Genomic DNA, 22,749 nt, shown 5'->3' with positions numbered 1-22,749 from the left:
GGATAACAGTAGTACTTACCCTCTATAATTATTTTGACGAGGAACTGAATTTTGATTATGTATAAAATATTCAGACCTTGCCGCTTGCCGCTTTGACACGCAAAGTCAACTGAATTAGAGACTGGGAATTTAAAGGTACTCACACTGTCTTTGTGAGAGAAACAGGTAAGCCAGGTAAGCGACCCCACAATTTCAGTATTTTCTGATGGAGACAAGAAAACATTTGTCAAAAGTTGCTGTGGGCCCTGAGGTGGAACAAACAACAATCTTAGGGGAGTAGTTTTCTGGAGTAAAACTCGAGACAGATTTTCTGTAGGAAAGGAAAAAAAAATTCCTCCGAAAAGTCCCAGAAACAAAAAGTAGACGAAGCCGTAGGCTGGGAATCATTCATTTGCAGCTTTTTGAGCTTCCTTCCTTGCTGGGCCCATCGCTGCCTCTGGCCACTGTTTAGACACTTGGTAAAACCATGACGGAGATGGTTTTAAGTTCTAAGTTCATTTGTGCTCTTAGAGTCTACTTGAGTCTAAAGGCATTGTGATAACTGGAATAACAAATGACCATCCTCAGCCTAGTTCTCTGGACTGTTGGGTAATTATTGACTTCTGGGTTGGGTTAGAATAACGCCGTGAAGAATGATCAGTATTTTTATGTCATAGATCTTCTCTTCTACTCTCTGTCAGCTCTAATGAATGAAGAAGAAGAGAGGTGAGTATTGTTAAAAAGAAAAGAGAGAGAGGAAGACGTTTTTAAGACCAATGTGTGGGAGTGATGCTTTAGGATAATCTGGATGTTGTAATAATTTGTGATTCTCTAACCTGTGAAAACTGTAAACCGTTAGGCAATGTAAAGTTTTTATCCATTTGTGGATGTGCAGAAATGTGACTTTATTTCTCTGTAACTGAACCCAATTTAGTTCTGGAAACTTTTTTTCTGCCATTAGTGGGGAAACATGTAATATTGCTGCTTCAAGTTAGTATCTCTTTATAATGCACTTGTGGGTAACTATTCTGTCAAATTTAAGATGTGATACAGTCTGCAAAATTCTCAGTCATTCTTAGGGCTGCTGCTGCCATTCTGTAGTTCTTCTCCCACCCCCGCCTTCACCCCAACTGCAGCAAACTCCAGATGGAGTCTCAGTGGCAGGGAAGCACGGGGGGGGAGGAAGGTGTCCATCCAATCCATGGTCCCCTGGCCTTTGTTGTGTGTCTTCTCCTGCTTGGACTTTGGCCTTTGTCTTCATGTTATTCCCTGTTGCTATGTCAGAAGCTGGGGCATCTTCCGGTTGGTTTTTAGGTTAAGATAAAACCATGATGACTGCTTGCTGATTCATTGGCTGGCTGCATGGTTCTCCATGCTCAGAATCTTCACTCCCTACGCCGAGTGCTGCAGCAAAAGCTCTGCCAGGCCTCCCTTGAAGGGGCCTTGGGAATGATTCTGGATCTCTGACAGTCCGCTGGAGCCAGGAAGACAAGGAAACTCAGAGCTCTCAATCCCATTCTGCCCTGCCATACTTCGCCACCATTGCTGCTGTGAGGTATCTACCAGCACTGACTGGGAGGGCGCATCAAAATTGTTCCCCCAAAGGGATTCAGATAGGAAGCTGGGCAAAGCCTCTGATGTTTGTGGATACCCTCAGTCAATCTGAATTTTTTTTACCATCTTACCACCCCATCTCCTGTTCATCCCCCTGCAAGACACACACTTGCATACACACACCTTTGAGGACCTTGATGGTGTTTACACTTTAGTTAGAGACTTTGGTCCTTACCTCTTTCTGCCAACCCGTCAAACTTTTGTCTCTTATCCTAGAGCCAGGAAAACTTCTCTAATATCGTGTTGTGCTATTGCCATGCTCTTTCGGTATCTTTCATATAAACTCTCAATTCTACATGTTCCAAGCCAAATGCTTTTGGAACATCAAACGTACCACTTTTCTTTCAAGCTCTCACAGTAGAAAGTGTGGGTTCAAGACAGTTGCTTTTGCTGATCTCATTTAAATAATTCTATCTTGAAAGTTAGAATTGAACAACTATGTCTTTGTTCTTGGCTGTATGTGCCTGTCCCTCTAAGCTGAAGCTGTCTCAGCTTTACTGGGTAGAACAACAAAATCAGTAAGAATGAAAAACAAATCAGATGATATTTAAAAAAAAACCCAAAAAACCAAACCCACCCCACCTGTTAAATCTTCTTGCCTCCGTCTGAATTGTTATACCACACGAGGGGAATACTCAATCATTTATAGCCCTAACTTTGTGATGATGAGTCAGGCTGAAATCCATGCATATTTATAAACCCAAGTGTTAGTTTGTCATGATGTGTTACAGATGAGCTAATGTTAGATACAGAGGGGAAACTGTTGGTCAAAGTTTAAATTCTCCTCTCTGATTCACTTGGATGTCTTTACAATTTATTGAAACCTTCTGGAATCTTATCTCTAAAAGAGACATAATGACTCACTTAGGATGATAAAGCATACTGTTGGTAATTCTGGAGATGATGGAAGGATGTCACCAGCCAACCAAATTCTATTATCAGAGACGTAAAATGAATAGAAATGGTTCTTGAAATGACCCCTGTGTAGTTCCTGAAATAGCAGCTCCTTGGACAATCACCATTGTGAATTGCTGCTGATGGCTTTTACCAGAAGTCTCTGCGGTGATGAGGACCACTTGAACACTGGCTGTGTCAGGGTGGTTTGATGCTTTCTGCTACTTAACATTCAGAATGATCCATGGTTCTTTCTAAATTGCTATTCAAAACCTCAGGGTCTTATCAGTGGGAGTTTAAGTATCATTGCCCAGTAATTATAAGACCTGCTTGCCTCAGAGTTTTTCAAAGAATAACATAATATATGTGAACATTGCAAACTTCAACTTTGTGCAAGTGTTAGGTGATTGTTATTATTTTTACTAACTCTACTACTGTACTCTCTTTTCCCTTCATCTATTTCTCTTTCTTTTCAGTGCTTAGGGATAGTCATGCCTATTAAGCTTGAATTGTAAAGAAAGTGGCCTTTTTTCAGAGTCAGCACCCTAGCTGGTCAGTGTCATCTGTATCTTTTCCACCTTTTGAGCCATGCCCTGGGACTTCTTTGGTTCTTTTCGGATCTGTGATGCTGTTTTTTTAAAGCATGGGATACACTTCCAAATGTGCTGCTTTTTTATGCTGACCTCCATTCTCTGCTGCCTGGTTTTGTTTTATTTATTTTTTCTCCAGTCTTCTTTGGGCTTATCACTTACCAACTGGTTTGAAAGGTTAATTCGTATTCAACATGTGGGTCAAATGCCAATTATGTGCAGAGTGTTGTGGTTGTTCTGGGGAGGGGGATGAGCCCGGGGGCCCAGGCTTTCCCCTTGGCCAGTGGCGGCGCTGCTCCCTAAGCCTGGGAACACGAGAGGTGAAGCGGAGAAGGAGGGGGGGCTTGGGGCACAGTCGGGGGCGGGAGTAAAGAGCCAGTGCTGATAGCTTTGGATATGGGGGAAGCTGGAGGTGTCCAGTGTGTGAAACGTGGGAAAGGCTTTGACGCCAAGTGGCAGAGCTGGGAGTTATTAGCATAAAGACTGTGATTGAAGCCAAGGGAATGAATGAAAGAAAATGAAGATGAATTCCCTGTTGAATAACTACCAGACTTGCCATGGTTATTCTTCCGTAAGCAGATATCCTGGTGGGGGAGAAGCCCTCAAAATAGCTAGAGCGATGTTGAGGTATTTATGTGCTGAGTGTCATTGATAGGCTTTGTGGAAACTACAGTTTTGCAAATCCACGACAACTTTAGGGCAGAGCTTCTCAGCCTTGGCACTGTCTGCGTGGCGTTTCAGAAAATTCCTTGTTGTGCGGGGCTGTGGTGTAGACTCTAGGGTGCTTAGTAACATCCCTGGTCTCGACCCCCTGGATGGTGGTGGCGTTCCATTTCCTGCCCCTCCCACCCCCAGCTGTGACAACCAGAACTGTCTGCAGACATTGCTAACCGTCCCACGGGCTAGATGATGCCACCTAAGCAGGTTCTTCTCTGAGTTCACGTCAAGAATTTTGGGAGAAGCTCCATTAGCTCTTCTGTTCCAAAAAAAGCTGAAAAAATGCGTTCACTTCTGCAATGATTCTGACCCCATTAGTTAACGGCTTACTCATCCTGGAGGATCAATTAAGTCATTTTATAGGGTTTTTTTGTTTTTGTTTTTAAATCGTCTACTGCACAGGAAAGCACTGATAGTGTTCGTTTCAAATCAAATCCTGTTTTTCTGTATGTGTGTATCAGTATATAAATGAAGGAGATGCTGTATTCCAAACAGTGAAACAGCTTGTGGTGATGACGCAACCATTTCACAGGACCTGCTGTCAGTTCCTTATTATCAAACATTTTAAGGCAGACCGTGTAAAAGGGTTACCTGAGAGTTCTCTTGGGGATGGAGGTAAGAGGGTTTGGGGTTCAAGTGTTCTCATAATTTGAATGTAAAAAAATTTAAACACAAGGACTAGAACTTAATATTTTTTAACTTACATTCTTTTGTAGTTCATCAAGAAAAAGAATATAAGAAAGTCACTTAATAAATTACCTGTCTTGGTAGCTGAATTAACTTATAGCTTGAAACCCTCCTCTTAAAGTTACTCAAGTTTACGGAAACATTGCTAGGGTACGTTGATTGCAAGCACGTGCCTGTGTATGTGTTGCTCGGAAACGGTACCGCTTGGCAGCCTCTGAGAAGGGTTAGCATGTTGTTTGGCTCTGTTTCTTCCCTGACCACTGACCCCTGCCTCACAGCCTGGTGTTCCTGACACTCCGTTTGGGGAAGGAGCTGAGGGAAGGGGTTTAGATCGTGGTACATCACCTCTTCTCACAGATCTTCCAGCATTTCTTCCTAAGCTCACATAAAATGGTAGCTGCTGAACATCTTATATGCCTCATAGGATTGTGGCTGTAGACGTCTAGCTCCCATCTTAATCTTCTTCTACCAAATGGAGGAAGAAAGAATAAAATGGATTTTAGCCTTTGCAACATGTACTGAGCCCGCACTCAGAGACCCCATACCTACCCTCTCAACATTTGATCACATCCCTTGATTGGTAGAAATAGGCGGGAAGGGGGCAAAGGGAGGGAATACCAGAATTTGGAGGTCTGTCTACTGCTTTTCATCTTAAAGATGGGAAGAGTAGGATCTGGACAGCTGGGGAAGGTGAGAGCCTTTTCTCTGTGCTACTTCTGCTGTCATTTGATTGGAATTACTAAGGCCACTTTGGAACCAGCAACTATATTTTATCGTTTAAGGTGGAATTGGATTTAGGCTTATCTAGTCTTGTACAGTACAAGGAAGACGGAGTGAAGATAGTATGGTAACCAAGAGTCTTATCTCAGGAGAGGCTACGTGGTGCAGTGGAGAGACCATGCTTATCCTAACTCCCTGTGTGTACTTGGTCAAGTTACTTAATGTCTCTGGTCCTGACTCCTCATCTATAAAGCCCACTCAGGGTTGTGAGGATTTGATGTAGTCATTGTGTAAAGCACTTAGTAGTTGTAGCAGCAGGTTTTATAGTTTAAATGGTGAATATTTAGGTTGTTTGCTCAGGAATTATGTGATAACTGTTTAAGAATTGTTCTCTCATTGTTCAAGATTCGGATTCCTATTTTGACTTCACCACTAACTCGGTAGTATCCTTGGCTAAATCATTTAATTTTGTGGGCCCTGCATTTCTCGTAGTATTCAAAACTGTTAAAATTGATGACCTTTCCAATCCAGTGGTTAGGACTCGGCGCTCTCACTGCGGGAGGGGACCTGGGATCCATCCATCTTCGGGGGGAACTAAGATCCCGCAAGCTGTGTGGCAAGGCCAAAAAAAATAAATAAAATAAATAAATTGATGACCTTTCATTTTCTAAGCTCTGAAATTTTATTTTGTTTTGCTATTTAAAAACCTAGACCTCTTTTTGTTAAAAAATACATCTATTAACTAATTGGAGTTTGACTCATCTCTGCTAGGTTTAGTAGCCATGGCAATTGTTAAGCCTTTTACAAAATAAACTTATCATTTTTCTAGATAAGTATGCACAAACAGAACAAATTGCTTAACTGGTATTTTACCACTTAATTATGTATTAAAGGATCCTTTTTAAGGTTAGAGGATGATATAAACTTATTTAAAATGTCTCCAGAACACTCAGCCTATCACAGGAATATGTGACAAAGGGAAAATTCTATTAAGTGATATTTGTAACCAAATGCTTTTAATTTCCAAGCAATCTGTTGCTGCAGCGGGGGTGGGGTAGGGGGTTATGTGTCCTTTTTCTGCGTTTAGATTTTTTTCTCTCTCTGACATATGTTTATTGTATAAACCAAGGAGAGTACGTATCATTGGGAGACAACAACTCTCACTCCAGGCCTCAATTTTCAAGTATCTCTCATACTCTCTCTTCTCACGGAAAACTACTCTTAGGGTCTTAAAGACCAACTTTTTCTTTTATGTATTTCTGTTTGTTATAGTGTGTGCAGCAAGCAACATCAACAGATGGTGGATTCCCTCATATATAATATTTTTAAAGATAATGATAGGGAGTTAAGTTATTAAGCCTCAAATCTAACCCACAAAAATACTTTCAGCGTTAGCTGTATGCAGATTTTTGATTGAGGTATTAGCTTATTGGACTTTGCTGCTACTAAATAAAAGTGGGGACTTTATCATATAAGTATTTAAAACCTAACATAGACAAAGAGAATATGAATTGACACAGAACAAAAACTCAATTTTACACCCTCGTAATAGCTCACATTATAGAATAATTACTGTGGTTGCAGGCATTGCGTTAAGAGCTTTAAACATCCCAACAATGCTTCTAGTTAGGTGTTAATATCCCATCCATTTTATAGACCAAGAAACTGAGGCTCGGGTTAAGAAACTTGCCCATGTTCACACAACTAGTGAGCAATAGGGCTGAGGGTTGACCCAAGCTGTCCAAGTCCAAAGCCCGTGATGAAGTTGTTTTTAAGATCCAATTTCCCAAATTTCCTTCATCCAACCCTGAGACTTATTTTTGTTTATATCAAATGAAGTGGCAAATTGAGTGATTTCTGGAGAAATTCAAGTCCAAACAATGTTATTGCTGAGGTCATTCAGATTATTTTTGTTGCTAGCATTTGATAAATAAGCCTGTGTCATGAACTAGACATGGTTATAGACAAGTTAGGAAAGTACCTTAGTCCTCCACTCACTGGCATCTCAGTTGTAAAACCACAGTTTGACAAGATTATTGGTCACAAGTTATTTTAACAGACTTTCCAAACTTAGATTTTCTGAAGTTAATAGAAACTGAGAAACTTTTAAAATAGTTTTTTTTTTTCTGGCCGCAATGCGCAGCTTGTGGGATCTTCATTCCCCCACCAGGGATTAAACTGGGCCCACGGTAGTGAAAGCGCCGAGTCTTAACCACTGGACCGCCAGGGAATTTCCTAAAATTGTTTTTCAAAAGCATCAAATGAACTGAAGCCAATAAAGTGATGTACTTTGTATAAAACTAGGGCACTTTGTGGCCACCATCTTAGATGGTTACTTATCCATGAAAATATAATGTCTAATATTTAAAGCAATCTAAATCTAATTTCTTAACATTGAAATTTCTGCAAAGAATGATTATATATAAATCTAAGAGATACTAAAAGAATAACAGATACTAAAAGTAACAGATATATATTAGGCATTAAAAATGTAATTAGACAACTAAAGCCTATTGTCACACAATTTAAACCAAAGCCATTTAAATACACTTGTTTGTAAAGTGCCTTATGTTGTAAACTTTCTTCCTCTTCCTCTTCCTCCTCTTTCTCCACCCTTTCCTCTTATCAGTATCATGACCTTGATCATTGCCATCATCTCCATCACCATCCTCTCCATCAACTGCCTCCTAATATCTATATCAGTACTTAAATTGCAAACAACAGAATCCCACTCAGGCTTAATTCATCAAAGGAGCAGTCTATTTGGAAGGATATCTTGTAATTTGTAGTTTGAGTACAATCTGAAGAATCAAGTCCCTTGGAGCTGTGCCAGGGTACACGGATGTGCTTGGAATGGGCTACAGGTGAGAGTAGATATTGATTCCTTAGTCTAAGGTCAGCTGGCTGGGTCCTGGGGCCGTTACTTCTAGCCTGTGAGCAGTCTAGCCCTTTCACCCCAGTGTGCCATGTAGATGTTAAATTTTTACGTATGCTAAGACTTAAAAATGGCTGGAAAGTATCTTAGAACAGAAGACAGAGCAGATCTAGAAATGAAGGAAGATTGCAGGAAGCAGTGGATGGTCTTTTCAGGTTTTGACCTTTGGGATCAATGAGATTTTGATCCCTGTGCAAACATGCTGTTTACTCATACAATCGGCTTCCAGGAAAGAACCTTACTTTGGGGCCATGTGTCCATTCCTTGGTCCAGAGAATGTTGGGTGCTTTGGTTGATAGCCCTTCCTGTATGTCATCTTATGGAGGGGGATAAACTTCCAAAAGGAACATCACCTAAAGGAGAGAGGACATGAATGGTAGTCAGGGAAAATAGTAACATGTCATGTTGTGCCATATCACTTTATCATGTGTAAAAATAATATTTCTCTTAATATGTTAATCACAGATGATATTTGGCTCAAAATTCATGGCGACATATATAGTGTTTTCTGAATATTATGTGGTTTTCACAGTAAATCTTGGAGAAAGAAGATTTTCAACCATAACTTGTTTTTAATTCTAAACGAGAAGGTAGAGGTCATTTTAGCTTTTATAGATCACTAATTCCTGTCAAGGTTCTAAAATTTAATTATTATGAAAATGGAACTATGTTTTTAAAAAATCTTCAGAATTTGACTTAAATTGTCTTTAGGCAACATTTCATAAGTAATTATTTCTTTGCTGAAATAATCATGGTCATTACTTTATTATTACAAAGTTAGCTGCCTAGGATGTTGTATCAATGATAGTATCTATGTTTGATTCAGGCTTATGCGCTGTGCATGTTAGGGTCAGCAGGATGGGCCATAGAACCGCCTTTTCCCTTTTCATAATCAAATCTAAAAAGGCAATAATTTCTCCTCTGATTTCTTAGTATCCTAATACAGTATTAGTACTTTATGTCTGCTACTGTTTTATCATAACTCTGTCCCCATCTCTTTTAGTGTACCTGTTGTTTTTTCCTCACGTCATGTTTTTTTAATCAGATTCTTTTTGAGATGTGGTTTTCCTCTCCAACTTCTGCATTATGAAGTATGATTGTAAAGTAATGTTAGTGATCTTTTTAATTGTTCATAAACAAATTTTAAAGATAATTCTGAAAGAAAAGTTCCAAAATATTCTGCAAAAGCTTTATGGTTAGAATAACAGTATCTTTGGGTAAGTATTTTGAAGAACAATATTCATTGTTTGTTTAAAAATGAGTCTGATTATATTATCATTACAGGTTATATTTGCTTTTTCTGTATGCTGTAAAAAATGTATTCAACAAACTTCTAGATTGTCAGCTCCTTGAAGGCCAAGCCCAAGGGTTATTTGTTTTGATTTTGTACTTTATTGATTTTTGTTGATTGTACATTGCACTCTATAAACTGCAGTATGGAAAAGAGATAAGTGCCATATATAATCCTTTGTGAGAATTATAACACAGTAATTATTATAATTTTTTTCAAGTTCAATTAAAAATAGCCATCCTTCAACAGTTTTCCCAACGTGAATCTTCCACATGAGAGTTTTTATATACCGTTCCTTTCTCTCCACTAATAGTGACCTCTGTTTTTCTGTATTTAAAAACTGCTATGGTATTAATTTCTCAAATACTTTGATTTATAAAAAATAGAAGGATAAAAATTCAGATCACCACAGACGGTTTATCACTAAGGAACCTGAAATTATTGTATAGCATGTAGCAGGGAGAAACTAAATATGGAGAAAACAGTTTTCCATGTTATAGGATCATAAAACTAGAAGGATTTTACCATCGTCTTTCAGTGTATAGTGATGCAAGGAGTGGGTTTGGCTCTATGTGATTAGAGAACAATGGAAATTTAGTTTTCCAAATCGAATTGTGTTGTGTAATTTTCCATGGAATATGTCTTAGCCTCCAGAGCATAAAGGATATGCCTCATGTACTGTGTGTGACGTTTCTTATTCTTATTAGAGAAAATGTAAAGGATATAAAAATCTTAAATATATTATCCTAGTCACTAAATTTATTTATGGACAACTAATAAGACAATAAGCCAGATGCAGAAATTTGACTTTGGGGTTTTGGTAGCATGACTCTGCCATCAGGAAAGTGTATCTGTGCCCTGATGCTATGTGCCTTTGTTCATTTCCCCCGTATTAGAAAAGCCTCAGTCTTTCCTTCCCCTGGGTGTCTCCTTTGCTTTCTCACTATTACCACATTCACAACACTTCTGACACTTCCGGTCACCGAATGTGTGGGGTTATTTCCTGACACCAGGCAATTCCTTGACACCAGATGGGTGTCCTAAAATTTAACTCAGTTCTGATACTGTCTACCTGGAAATAGTGTAAGATCCCATAGATTCAGGGCCCAGTCCCACATGACTGCTTTCACCCCACTTCAGATGCCAACTGCAAGTAGCAGGTCTCCAGGTTACCTACAGCTTTTGTCTGACTTGGCTATAAACAGGAGGTTCCCACACCTTTCTTGGGTTTGATTAATTTGCTAGAGCAGCTCACAGAACTCAGAGAAACACTCACTTAGGTTTACCAGTTTATTAAAGGATGTGATGAAGGATACAGATGAACAAAGAGCCAGATGAAGACATACATAGGGAGAGGTCTGGGGGTGTCCTGAGCTCAGGAGCTTCTGTCTCTGTGGAGCTGGAGGGTCACCCTCCTGGTACACGGATGTGTTCTCCCACCGGGAAGCTCTCAGAACCCCGTACTCTTGGGATTCTTATGGAGGCTTCACCACATAGGCATGATCGATCATTAACTCCATTTTCAGCCCTTCTCCCTTCTCAAGAGAGTGGGCAGCCGGGGTTGAAAATTCCAAGCTTCTAATCATGTCCTGGTTTTTGAGGTGACCAGCCCCTATCCAGTAACCAAATAGAGGCCACCCAGAGTTGCCTCATTAGAAAAAAGGACACTCCTATTCCCCCAGAAAATTACAGGGTTTCAGGAGCTCTGTGCCAGGAACTGGGGGCAGAGACCAATATATATTTTCTGTTGTCTGTAGAAATGCTAAAAACTCACACCCCCAAAGGTTGGAAGTTCTATAATATGCTTGTCTTTGAATTGAGAAGCCATTCATTTCTCTTTGGGTCTCTAGGTTGGCAACGAATAATAAGTTTAAGTCAAGAAAACTCAAAGTTGGCAAAAATGGCCCATTATTTAACTTCCTCTTCCTTTAATGTCACATTTTTATGTTTTAATATAATCTATGTATATGCATGTGTGTATGTATATATAAGTGTGTATATGTACTTATATGTATGCATGTGAGTTGTATATATGTAAAGTTGTTTGATTAAGGAAACTTTGATTTAAATTCACAAAGGCACCATTTTTTTAAATTAACTTATTTTTTATACAGCAGGTTCTTATCAGTTATTTTATACAAATTAGTGTATACATGTCAGTCCCAATCTCCCAGCTCATCCCACCCCCCCCACCCCCCCACTTTCTCCCCGTGGTGTCCATACGTTTGTCCTCTACATCTGTGTCTCTATTTCTGCCTTGCAAACCGGTTCATCTGTACCATTTTTCTAGATTCCACACATATGCGTTAATATATGATATTTGTTTTTCTCTTTCTGACTTACTTCACTCTGTATGACAGTCTCTAGGTCCATCCACATCTCTACAAATGACCCAATTTCGTTCCTTTTTATGGCTGAATAACATTCCATTGTATATATGTACCACGTCTTCTGTATCCATTCGTCTGTCGATGGGCATTTAGCTTGCTTCCATGACTTGGCTGTTGTAAATAGTGCTGCAAGGCACCAACTTTTATAAAGCTTTTTACAGTTTAGTTTTTATTTGGAAAGAAAACAGTTTCATGGTAGTTCTTCCTAGGTTCAGCTGAATAGCACTTTCCTCTGTGCTGGTGAAATCAGCTAGCCCCTTATTTTAGGCTTCAGCCATACTTTATAAATTAAATACACTGTGGTTGACACCTTCTGATGGCTTAGCTTTTCAGACGAGATAAAATTGTTAATAATATTTAGTCATGATAAATGTAGTTTTCTCATAGTACATTTTTTTGGGGACAACAATATGATTCAAAACAGAGACTTGTAATTAGACAATTATTGGGTAACAGGAGAGGATGTTTGCAAATTTGTGTCCTGGTGGTGGATGGTTTTACTCTAAAATCTAGTAGTTTCCTGATGTAATTTTATAGTTTCTAAAGTTGCTTACAAATGTGAATACCTACATTATTAAGAATAAATTTCATACAGAGGAAGACAAATACCATATGATCTTACTTGTATGGGAATCTAAAAAAAAAGCCCAGACTCATAGAAAGAGAACAGACTGATGGTTGCTGGGGTGGAAGGAAGTAGGGGTTTGGGGAAATAGGTGAAGGTGGTCAAAGGGTACAAACCTCTAGTTAAAAGACGAATAAATTCCGGGGATGTAATGTGCAGCATGGTGACTATAGTTAATAATACCGTATTGTATACTTGAAAGTTGCTAAGAGAGTAGATCTTCAAGGTTCTCACTACACACACACACACACACACACACAATTGTAATTATGTGAGGTGATGGATGTGTTAACTAAAACTAATTGTGGTAATTGCTTTTCAACATTTTGAGATATATATCTCAAGTCATGATTTTGCACATCTTAAACAGTGTTATATATCAACTATATCTCAAGAAAGCTGGGGGAAAAATAATCTCTATCCATTAGCGTTATAGTTTCTTTTTTTTTTTTTTCTTTTTTTTAAAATTGAAGAATAGTTGATTTACAATATTGTGTGAGTTTCTGGTGTACAGAATAGTGATTCAGTATTACATATATATATATTTTTTTTCAGATTATTTTCCACTATAGGTTATTACAAGGTACTGAATATAGTTTCCTGTGTATACATCCTTGTTGATTATCTATTTTATGTATACTACTGTGTATCTGTTAATTCTAAGCTCCTAATTTATCCCTTCCTTCTCCCTTTCCACTTCGGTAACCATAAGTTTGTTTTCTATGTCTGTGAGTCTGTTCTGTTTTGCAGTAGATTCATTTGTATTATTTTTTAGATTCCACATATAAGTGATATCATATAATATTTGTCTTTGTCTGACTTGCTTCACTTAGTATGGTATTCTCTAGGTCCATCCATGTTGCTGCAAATGGCAATATTTAATTAATTAATTAATTATTTTATGGCTGAGTAATATTCCATTACACACACACACTCACATTTCTTAAACCAATCATCTGTTGATGGACACTTGGGTTGCTTCCATATCTTGGCTGTTGTACATAGTGCTGCTGTGAACATTGGGGTACATGTGTCTTTCTGAATTAGAGTTTTCATATTTTTCGGATATATGCCCAGGAGTGGGATTGCTGGATCATACGGTAGCTCAAACTTTAGTTCTTTAAGGAACTTCCATACTGTTTTTCATAGTGGCTGCACCAATTTACACTCCCACCAACAGTGTAGGAGGGTTATAGTTATAATTTCTTTAATGTTATTTATGAGACACCTTTTAAAAAGGAAAAACATTATAATGTTTAGTCCTTTAACAAATGAGTTTATTGAGCAGCTACTATGTACTGAGGCATCAACGCCTGGCAGTAAAAAAACAAAGTCCCTTCTGTCATGGGGCTTATATGCTTACATTGGGCTGGTTGACTGCTTTTGATGTAAAATCCTAGTTTCTCTTGTCTTAATGTTGCTCTCTCTCTGTCCACCCACACCTGTATACCCATCCCCCCAATATATACATACGTGTGCATGCATTATACATATGATACTATCTATATACATATATATACTGTTACATTATATGTGACAGTATATAATGTAACAGTATAAATATCCTATGTGGGGCAACCCATACATATATTTTTCTGTTTTTGTGTTAAAACCTGTAAATCAGGGAATTAATTATGTATAACTATAATGCATACTTTAAGAATTTGAATTCTGCCTTTAAATATTCCCTGTTATGTATCCCAAATTTTCCACTTAATGTTCTGGCTCTGTAATATGTCTGTCTTCCACATGAATTTGTTTACAGACTTTGTCCTTTTCCTTGTTTGACTGAAACAAAGCAGAACATAGTGACTGGTGAGGTTGTACTGTTTCTGCCTAAAAGTCCAGAATGTTCAAAGATCAGGGACAGGTTCTGTTTTCCCCAGCTTCTGGTCAGTTTTTCATAGTGTACATGCATAAGGAGAAAAAGTCACCAAACTGAGATAAGGATTCATGTTTTCAGGGGCTTTTGGAGCTTGAAGGGACTTTGACACTTGTTTAATCTCACTCAGAAAAATCAGGTAGAACTCTGATTATAAATAGAGGACATGGCAGTGGGTTAAGATACCCCTTTCTTTGTTTAGAAGGATACCAGAGAAAATCTTCAACAAATTTTATCTTTACTTAAAAAATTCAACCTTGTAAACATCTTTTATCTTTTCATCACTAGCCTATAGTTCTATGGAATTCTGAAGCCACAAACAATGACTGCTGACCCTCCCTTTCCTGCCTTTTGTGCATGTTGTAACTTGTTCTACTTTGCTCTTGTGGTAGGATTGATGCATTGGGCTTAAAAAGAAGGGGCAGGGTAAGCACAGGCAGTAACCTCATTGATATCGGTCTTAGTGATGTTTTTGTGGATCTGACTCCAAAGGCAAGGGAAACAAAAGCAAAAATGAACAAATAGGACTACATCAAACTAAAAAGCTTCTGCACAATGAAGAAAACCATCATCAAAATAAAAAGGCAACCTATTAAATGGGAGAAGTTATTTGCAAATGATATATCTGATAAGGGGTTAATATCCAAGATATAAAGAACTCCTACATCTCAACAACAAAAAACCAGACAATTGATTAAAAAATGGGCAGAGGATCTGAATAGACATTTTTCCAAAGAAGACATACACATAGCCAACAGGCACGTGAAAAGATGTTCAACATCACTAATTAATAGGGAAATGCAAAGCAAAACCACAATCAGATATCACTTCACACCTGTTAGAATGGCTATTACTGAAAAGCCAAGAAATAATAAGTTGTTGCTGAGGATGTGGAGAAAAGGAAACCCTCGTACACTGTTGGTGGGAATGTAAATTGGTGCAGCCACGATGGAGAACAGTATGGAGGTTCCTTGAAAAATTAAAAATAGAACTACCCTTTGATCCAGGTATTCTACTTCTGGGTATTTATCTGAGGAACATGGAAACACTAATTCAAAAAGATATGTGTCACAGGGAAATCCACTCATTACTCTATGATAGCCTATATGGGAAAAAAAATCTAAAAAAGAGTGGATACATGTATATGTATAGCAGATTGCTTTGCTGTACACCTGAAACTAACACAATATTGTAAATCAACTATACTCTGATAAAGTTTAAAAAAAAACATGCACCCCTATGTTCATTGCAGCTTTATCTACAATAGCCAAGATAGGAAAGCAACCTGTGTCCATTGATGGATGAATGGATAAACAAGACATGGTGTATACACACACACACACACACACACACACACACACACACACACGCACACAATGGATTATTACTCAACCTTAAAAAAGAATGAGGCTTGGTTCAAGATGGCGGAGTAGAAGGACGTGCTCTCACTCCCTCCTACGAGAACACCAGAATCGCAACTAACTGCTGAACAATCATCGACAGGAAGACACTGGAACACACCAAAAAAGATACCCCACATCCAAAGACAAAGGAGAAGCCACAATGAGATGGTAGGGGGGATGCAATCACAATAAAATCAAATCCCATAACTGCTGGGTGGGTGACTCACAAACTGGAGAACACTTATACCACAGAAGTCCACCACTGGAGTGAAGGTTCTGAGCCCACGTCAGGCTTCCGAACCTGGGGGTCCGGCAATGGGAGGAGGGATTCCTAGAGAATCAGACTTTGAAGGCTAGCGGGATTTGATTGCAGGACGTCAATAGGACTGGCGAAAACAGAGACTCCACTCTTGGAGGGCACACACAAAGTAGTGTGCACATTGGGACCCAGGGGAAGGAGCAGTTACCCCATAGGAGACTGAACCAGACCTGCCTGCTAGTGTTGGAGGGTCTCCTGCAGAGGCGGGGGGTGGCTATGTCTCACCATGAGGACAAGGACACTGGCAGAAGAAGTTCTGGGAAGTACTCCTTGGCGTAAGCCCCCCGGAGTCCGCCATTACCCCACCAAAGAGCCTGTAGGTGCCAGTGCTGGGTTGCCTCAGGCCAAACAACCAACAGGGAGGGAACCCAGCCCTACCCATCAGCAGTTAAACGGATTAAAGTTTTACTGAGCTCTGGCAACCAGCAACAGCCAGCTCTACCCACCACCAGTCCCTCCCATCAAGAAACTTGCAGAAGCCTCTTAGATAGCCTCATCCACCAGAGGACAGACAGCAGAAGCAAGAAGAACTACAATCCTGCAGCCTGTGGAACAAAAACCACATTCACAGAAAGATAGACGAGATGAAAAGGCAGAGGGCTATGTACCAGATGAAGGAACAAGATAAAACCCCAGAAAAACAACTAAATGAAGTGGAGATAGGCAACCTTCCAGAAAAAGAATTCAGAATAATGATAGTGAAGATGATCCAGGACCTCGGATAAAAAGATTGGAGGCAAAGATCGAGAAGATGCAAGAAATGTTTAACAAAGACCTAGAAGAATTAAAGAAGAAACAAACAGAGATGAACAATACAATAACTGAAATGAAAACTACACTACATAGAATCAATAGAATAACTGAGGCAGAAGAATGGATAAGTGACCTGGAAGACAGAATGGTGGAATTCACTGCTGTGGAACAGAATAAGGAAAAAAGAATGAAAAGAAATGAAGACAGCCTAAGAGACCTCTGGGACAATATTAAACACAACAACATTCGCATTACAGGGGTCCCAGAAAGAGAAGAGACAGAGAAAGGACCCGAGAAAATATTTGAAGAGATTATAGTCAAAAACTTCCCTAACATGGGAAAGGAAATAGCCACCCAGGTCCAGGAAGCGCAGAGAGTTCCATACAGGGTAAACCCAAGGAGAAACACGCCGAGACACATAGTAATCAAACTGGCAAAAATTAAAGACAAACAAAAATTATCGAAAGCAGCAAGGGAAAAACGACAAATAACATACAAGGGAACTCCCATAAGGTTAACAGCTGATTTCTCAGCAGAAACTCTACAAGCCATAAGGGAGTGGCATGATATACTTAAAGTGATGAAAGGGAAGAACCTACAACCAAGATTACTCTAGCCAGCAAGGATCTCATTCAGATTCGATGGAGGAATCAAAAGCTTTACAGACAAGCAAAAGCTAAGAGAATTCAGCACCACCAAACCAGCTCTACAACAAATGCTAAAGGAACTTCTCTAAGGGGGAAACACAAGAGAAGAAAAGGACCTACAAAAACAAACCCAAAACAATTAAGAAAATGGTCATAGGAACATACATACCGATAATTACCTTAAACGTGAATGGATTAAATGCTCCAACCAAAAGACATAGGCTTGCTGAATGAATACAAAAACAAGACCCATATACATACTGTCTACAGGAGACCCACTTCAGACCTAGGGACACATTCAGACTGAAAGTGAGGGGATGGAATAAGATACTCCATGCAAATGGAAATCAAAAGAAAGCTGGAGTAGCTATACTCATATCAGATAAAATAGGCTTTAAAATAAAGAATGTTACAAGAGACAAGGAAGGACACTACATAATGATCAAGGTATCAATCCAAGAAGAAGATATAACAATTATAAATATATATGCACCCAACATAGGAGCACCTCAATACATAAGGCAACTGCTAGCAGCTCTAAAAGAGGAAATCGACAGTAACACAATAATAGTGGGGGACTTTTAACACCTCACTTACACCAATGGACAGATCATCCAAACAGAAAATTAATAAGGAAAAACAAGCTTTAAATGACACAATAGACCAGATAGATTTAATTGATATTTATAGGACATTGCATCCGAAAACAGCAGATTACACTTTCTTCTCAAGTGCGCATGGAACATTCTCCAGGATAGATCACATCTTGGGTCACAAATCAAGCCTCAGTAAATTTAGGAAAATTGAAATCATATCAAGCATCTTTTCTGACCACAATGCTATGAGATTAGAAATCAATTACAGGGAAAAAACCACAAACACATGGAGACTAAACAATATGTTACTAAATAACCAAGAGATCACTGAAGAAATCAAAGAGGAAATCAGAAAATACCTGGAGTCAAATGACAATGAAAACACGACGATCCAAAACCTATGGGATGCAGCAAAAGCAGTTCTAAGAGGGAAGTTTATAGGTATACAAGCCTACCTCAAGAAACAAAAAAAATCTCAAACAATCTAACCTTACACCTAAAGGAACTAGAGACAGAAGAACAAACAAAACCCAAAGTTAGAAGAAGCAAAGAAATCATAAAGATCACAGCAGAAATAAATGAAATAGAAACAAAGAAAACAATAGCAAAGCTCAATAAAACTAAAAGCTGGCTCTTTGAGAAATAAACAAAATTGATAAACCATTAGCCAGACTCATCAAGAAAAAGAGGGAGAGGACTCACATGAATAAAATTAGAAACGAAAAAGGAGAAGTTACAACAGACACCGTAGAAATACAAAGCATCATAAGAGCCTACTATAAGCAACTCTATGCCAATAAAATGGACAACCTGGAAGAAATGGACAAATTCTTAGAAAGGTATAACCTTCCAAGACTGAACCAGGAAGAAATAGAAAATATGAACAGACCAATCACAAGTAATGAAATTGAAACCGTGATTAAAAATCTTCCAACAAACAAAAGTCCAGGACCAGATGGCTTCACAGATGAATTCTATCAAACATTTAGCGAAGAGCTAACACCCATCCTTCTGAAACTCTTCCAAAAAATTGCAGAGGAAGGAACACTCACAAACTCATTCTGTGAGGCCACCATCACCCTGATACCAAAACCAGACAAAGATACTACAAAAAAAGAAAATTACAGACCAATATTACTGATGAATATAGATGCAAAAATCCTCAACAAAATACTAGCAAACAGAATACAACAACACATTAAAAGGATCATACACTATGATCAAGTGGGATTTATCCCAGGGATGCAAGGATTCTTCAATAGACATAAATCAATCAATGTGATACACCATATTAACAAATTGAAGAAGAAAAACCATATGATCATCTCAATAGATGCAGAAAAAGCTTTTGACAAAATTCAACGCCAATTTATGATAAAAACTCTCCCGAAAGCGGGCATAGAGGGAACCTACCTCAACATAATGAAGGCCATATACGACAAACCCACAGCAAACATCATTCTCAATGGTGAAAAACTGAAAGAATTTCCTCTAAGATCAGGAACAAGACAAGGATGTCCACTCTCACCACTATTATTCAACATAGTATTCAAAGTCCTAGCCATGGCAATCAGAGAAGAAAAAGAAATAAAAGGAGCACAAATTGGAAAAGAAGTAAGACTGTCACTGTTTGCAGATGACATGATACTATACATAGAGAATCCTAAAGATGCCACCAGAAAACTACTAGAGCTAATCAATGATTTTGGTAAAGTTGGAGGATACAAAATTAATGCACAGAAATCTCTTGCATTCCTATACACTAATGATGAAAAATCTGAAAGAGAAATTAAGGAAACACTCCCACTTACCATTGCAACAAAAAGAATAAAATACCTAGGAATAAACCTACCTAGGTAGACAAAAGACCTGTATGCAGAAAACTGTAAGACACTGATGAAAGAAATTAAAGATGATACCAACAGATGGAGAGATACACCATGTTCTTGGATAGGAAGAATCAATATTGGGAAAATGACTATACTGCCCAAAGCAATCTACAGATTCAATGCAATCCCAATCAATTTACCAATGGCATCTTTTACGGAACTAGAACAAAAAAATCTTACAATTTGTATGGAGACACAAATAGCCACACAGAAGACCACACAAAAAGACCCCAAATAGCCAAAGCAGTCTTGAGGGAAAAAAACAGAGCTGGAGGAATCAGACTCCCTGACTTCAGACTATACTACAAAGCTACAGTAATCAAGACAATATGGTACTGGCACAAAAACAGAAATATATTTCAATGGAACAAGATAGAGAGCCCAGAGATAAACCCACGGACCTATGGTCAACTAATCTGTGACAAAGGAGGCAAGGATATACAATGGAGAAAAGACAGTCTCTTCAATAAGCGGTGCTGGGAAAACTGGACAGCTACATGTAAAAGAATGAAATTAGAACACTTCCTAACACCATACACAAAAATAAAGTCAAAATGGATTAGAGACCTAAATGTAAGACCGGACACTATAAAACTCTTAGAGGAAAACATAGGAAGAACACTCTTTGACATAAATCACAGCAAGATCTTTTTTGACCCACCTCCTAGAGTAATGGAAATAAAAACAAAAATAAACAAATGGGACCTAATGAAACTTCAAAGCTTTTGCAGAGCAAAGGAAACCATAAACAAGATTAAAAGACAACCCTCAGAATGGGAGAAAATATTTGCAAATGCATCAGTGGACAAAGGATTAATCTCCAAAGTATATAAACAGCTGATGCAGCTCAATATTAAAAAAACAACCCAATCCAAAAATGGGCAGAAGACCTAAATAGACATTTCTCCAAAGAAGACATACAGATAGCCAAGAAGCACATGAAAAGCTGCTCAACATCACTAATTATTAGAGAAATGCAAATCAAAACTACAATGAGGTATCACCTCACACCAGTTAGAATGGGCATCATCAGAAAATCTACAAACAACAAATGCTGGAAAGGGTGTGGAGAAAAGGGAACCCTCTTGCACTGTTAGTGGGAATGTACATTGACACAGCCACTATGGAGAACAGTGTGGAGGTTCCTTAAAAAACTAAAAATAGAATTACCATATGATCCAGCAATCCCAGTACTGGGCATATACCCAGAGAAAACCATAATTCAAAAAGACACATGCACCCCAACGTTCATTGCAGCACTATTTACAATAGTCAGGCCATGGAAGCAACCAAAATGCCCATTGGCAGACAAATGGATAAAGAAGATGTGGTACATATATACAATGGAATATTACTCAGCCATAAAATGGAACGAAATTGGGTCGTTTGTAGAGGTGTGGATGGATCTAGAGACTGTCACACAGAGTGAAGTAAGTCAGAAAGAGAAAAACAAATATCGTATATTAACGCATATATGTGGAACCTAGAAAAATGGTACAGATGAACTGGTTTGCAGGGCAGAAATTGAGACACAGACGTAGAGAACAAACATATGGACACCAAGGGGGGAAGCGGTGGAGGTTGGGGGTGGTGGTGTGATGAATTGGGAGATTGGGATTGACATGTATACACTGATGTGTATAAAATTGATGACTAATAAGAACCTGTTGTGTAGAAAAATAAATAAAATTCAAAAATTCAAAAAAATTAAAAATTTAAAAAAATTAAAAAGTATAAATAAATAAATAAATAAAAATAATTTTAAAAAGAATGAAATCCTGCCATTTGGAACAACATGGATGGACCTTGAATGTATTATGCTAAGTGAAATAAATCAGATGGAGAAAGACAAAATACCTTATGATTTCACTCATGTGTGCAATCTAAAACAAAAAAAACCTCAGAGATGCAGAGAACAGTTTAGTAGTTACTAGAGGGGAAGGGATGGGGGGTGGTGGGTGAAGGGGGTCAACTGTTGGTCCTGATCACTCTGTAGTGTGTACAGATGTTGACTGATAATGCTGCACACCTGAGACTTATATAATAATAATAAAAAGTTAAAAAAAAAAAAAAAGAGGACAGCTGCCTGTATGGCTCTGAGTCTCACGCAAGCACCTGGAGAGTAAGGATCTGCCTTTTCCCAGCCCAAGGTTCCTGGTCTGGAGGCTATCTCCTCCACAGTGATCCTGACGAGAATAGACAATGCAGGGTAGTGTGAGCGTGTATTCCATGAAGACAAAAGTTAGCAGAAAAAGCAACAGTTTAGCAACCACAGTACATTTCTATGACTGTAGCTCAAGTTAACACACGAAAGTATAAGCCACATTCTTCACATTCATGCTGTGAGTCTTTGGGTTGTATTTCTCTCCCAAACTCCTCCCTAGAACTTTCTCCCAAGCTGGAGCTAATTAGAGTGGATGTCTTTATGACTCTAATTATGGTTTACGTTATTTGCATGTGTTTTTTTCTCAATAGAGGGCCATTACTGTAAGAAGTCCTAGGGGGTGGTATCCTATGACTGGGGCTCTAGGAATGGAGAATGCCTTGTGTTATTACGTGGACCAAGATCTTTAACTTCTTTTAGGTCAGATCCTGTCCATGTTCTTGGCAACCTTTCTCTCGTGGCCTCTTGAGCATAAAGAATATGATTAATATACTGTGTATATGAAAACACAGTAGTTAAAGCAATGTAGTTCTTTTTTTAAAAAATAAATTAATTTATGTATGTATTTATTTTTGGCTGCATTAGGACTTCGTTGCTGCGTGCGGGCTTTCTCTAGTTGCGCCCGAGTGGGGGCTACTTTTCATTGCGGGGCGT

The 22,749-nt window shown here is 38.6% G+C and overlaps 1 protein-coding gene and 1 long non-coding RNA gene across 6 annotated transcripts in view; one reads left to right on the top strand and one right to left on the bottom strand.

Annotated features, from left to right (window-relative positions):
• Positions 1-22,749, top strand: part of BCKDHB (branched chain keto acid dehydrogenase E1 subunit beta) — a 233,057-nt gene that overhangs the window by 132,750 nt on the left and 77,558 nt on the right. The window lies entirely within an intron of this gene.
• LOC309666663 overlaps positions 1-22,749 on the bottom strand; it is a 137,176-nt gene that overhangs the window by 37,022 nt on the left and 77,405 nt on the right. For 3 of the 4 annotated variants that reach the window (XR_014267213.1, XR_014267214.1, XR_014267216.1), the window contains exons 2-3: positions 8,379-8,489; positions 144-202 (exon numbers count right to left, since the gene is read on the bottom strand). This is a non-coding gene — a long non-coding RNA (uncharacterized lncRNA). The remainder of the gene's footprint in view (positions 1-143; positions 203-8,378; positions 8,490-22,749) is intronic. The other variant, XR_014267215.1, reaches the window with a different exon arrangement.

Source organism: Balaenoptera physalus (assembly GCF_965194825.1).
Source record: "Balaenoptera physalus genome assembly, chromosome: 9".
In the NCBI taxonomy this organism is placed as follows: Eukaryota; Metazoa; Chordata; class Mammalia; order Artiodactyla; family Balaenopteridae; genus Balaenoptera; species Balaenoptera physalus.
The sequence above is the reverse complement of the archived record's forward strand: the minus strand, read 5'-3'. Positions and strand labels throughout refer to the sequence as shown.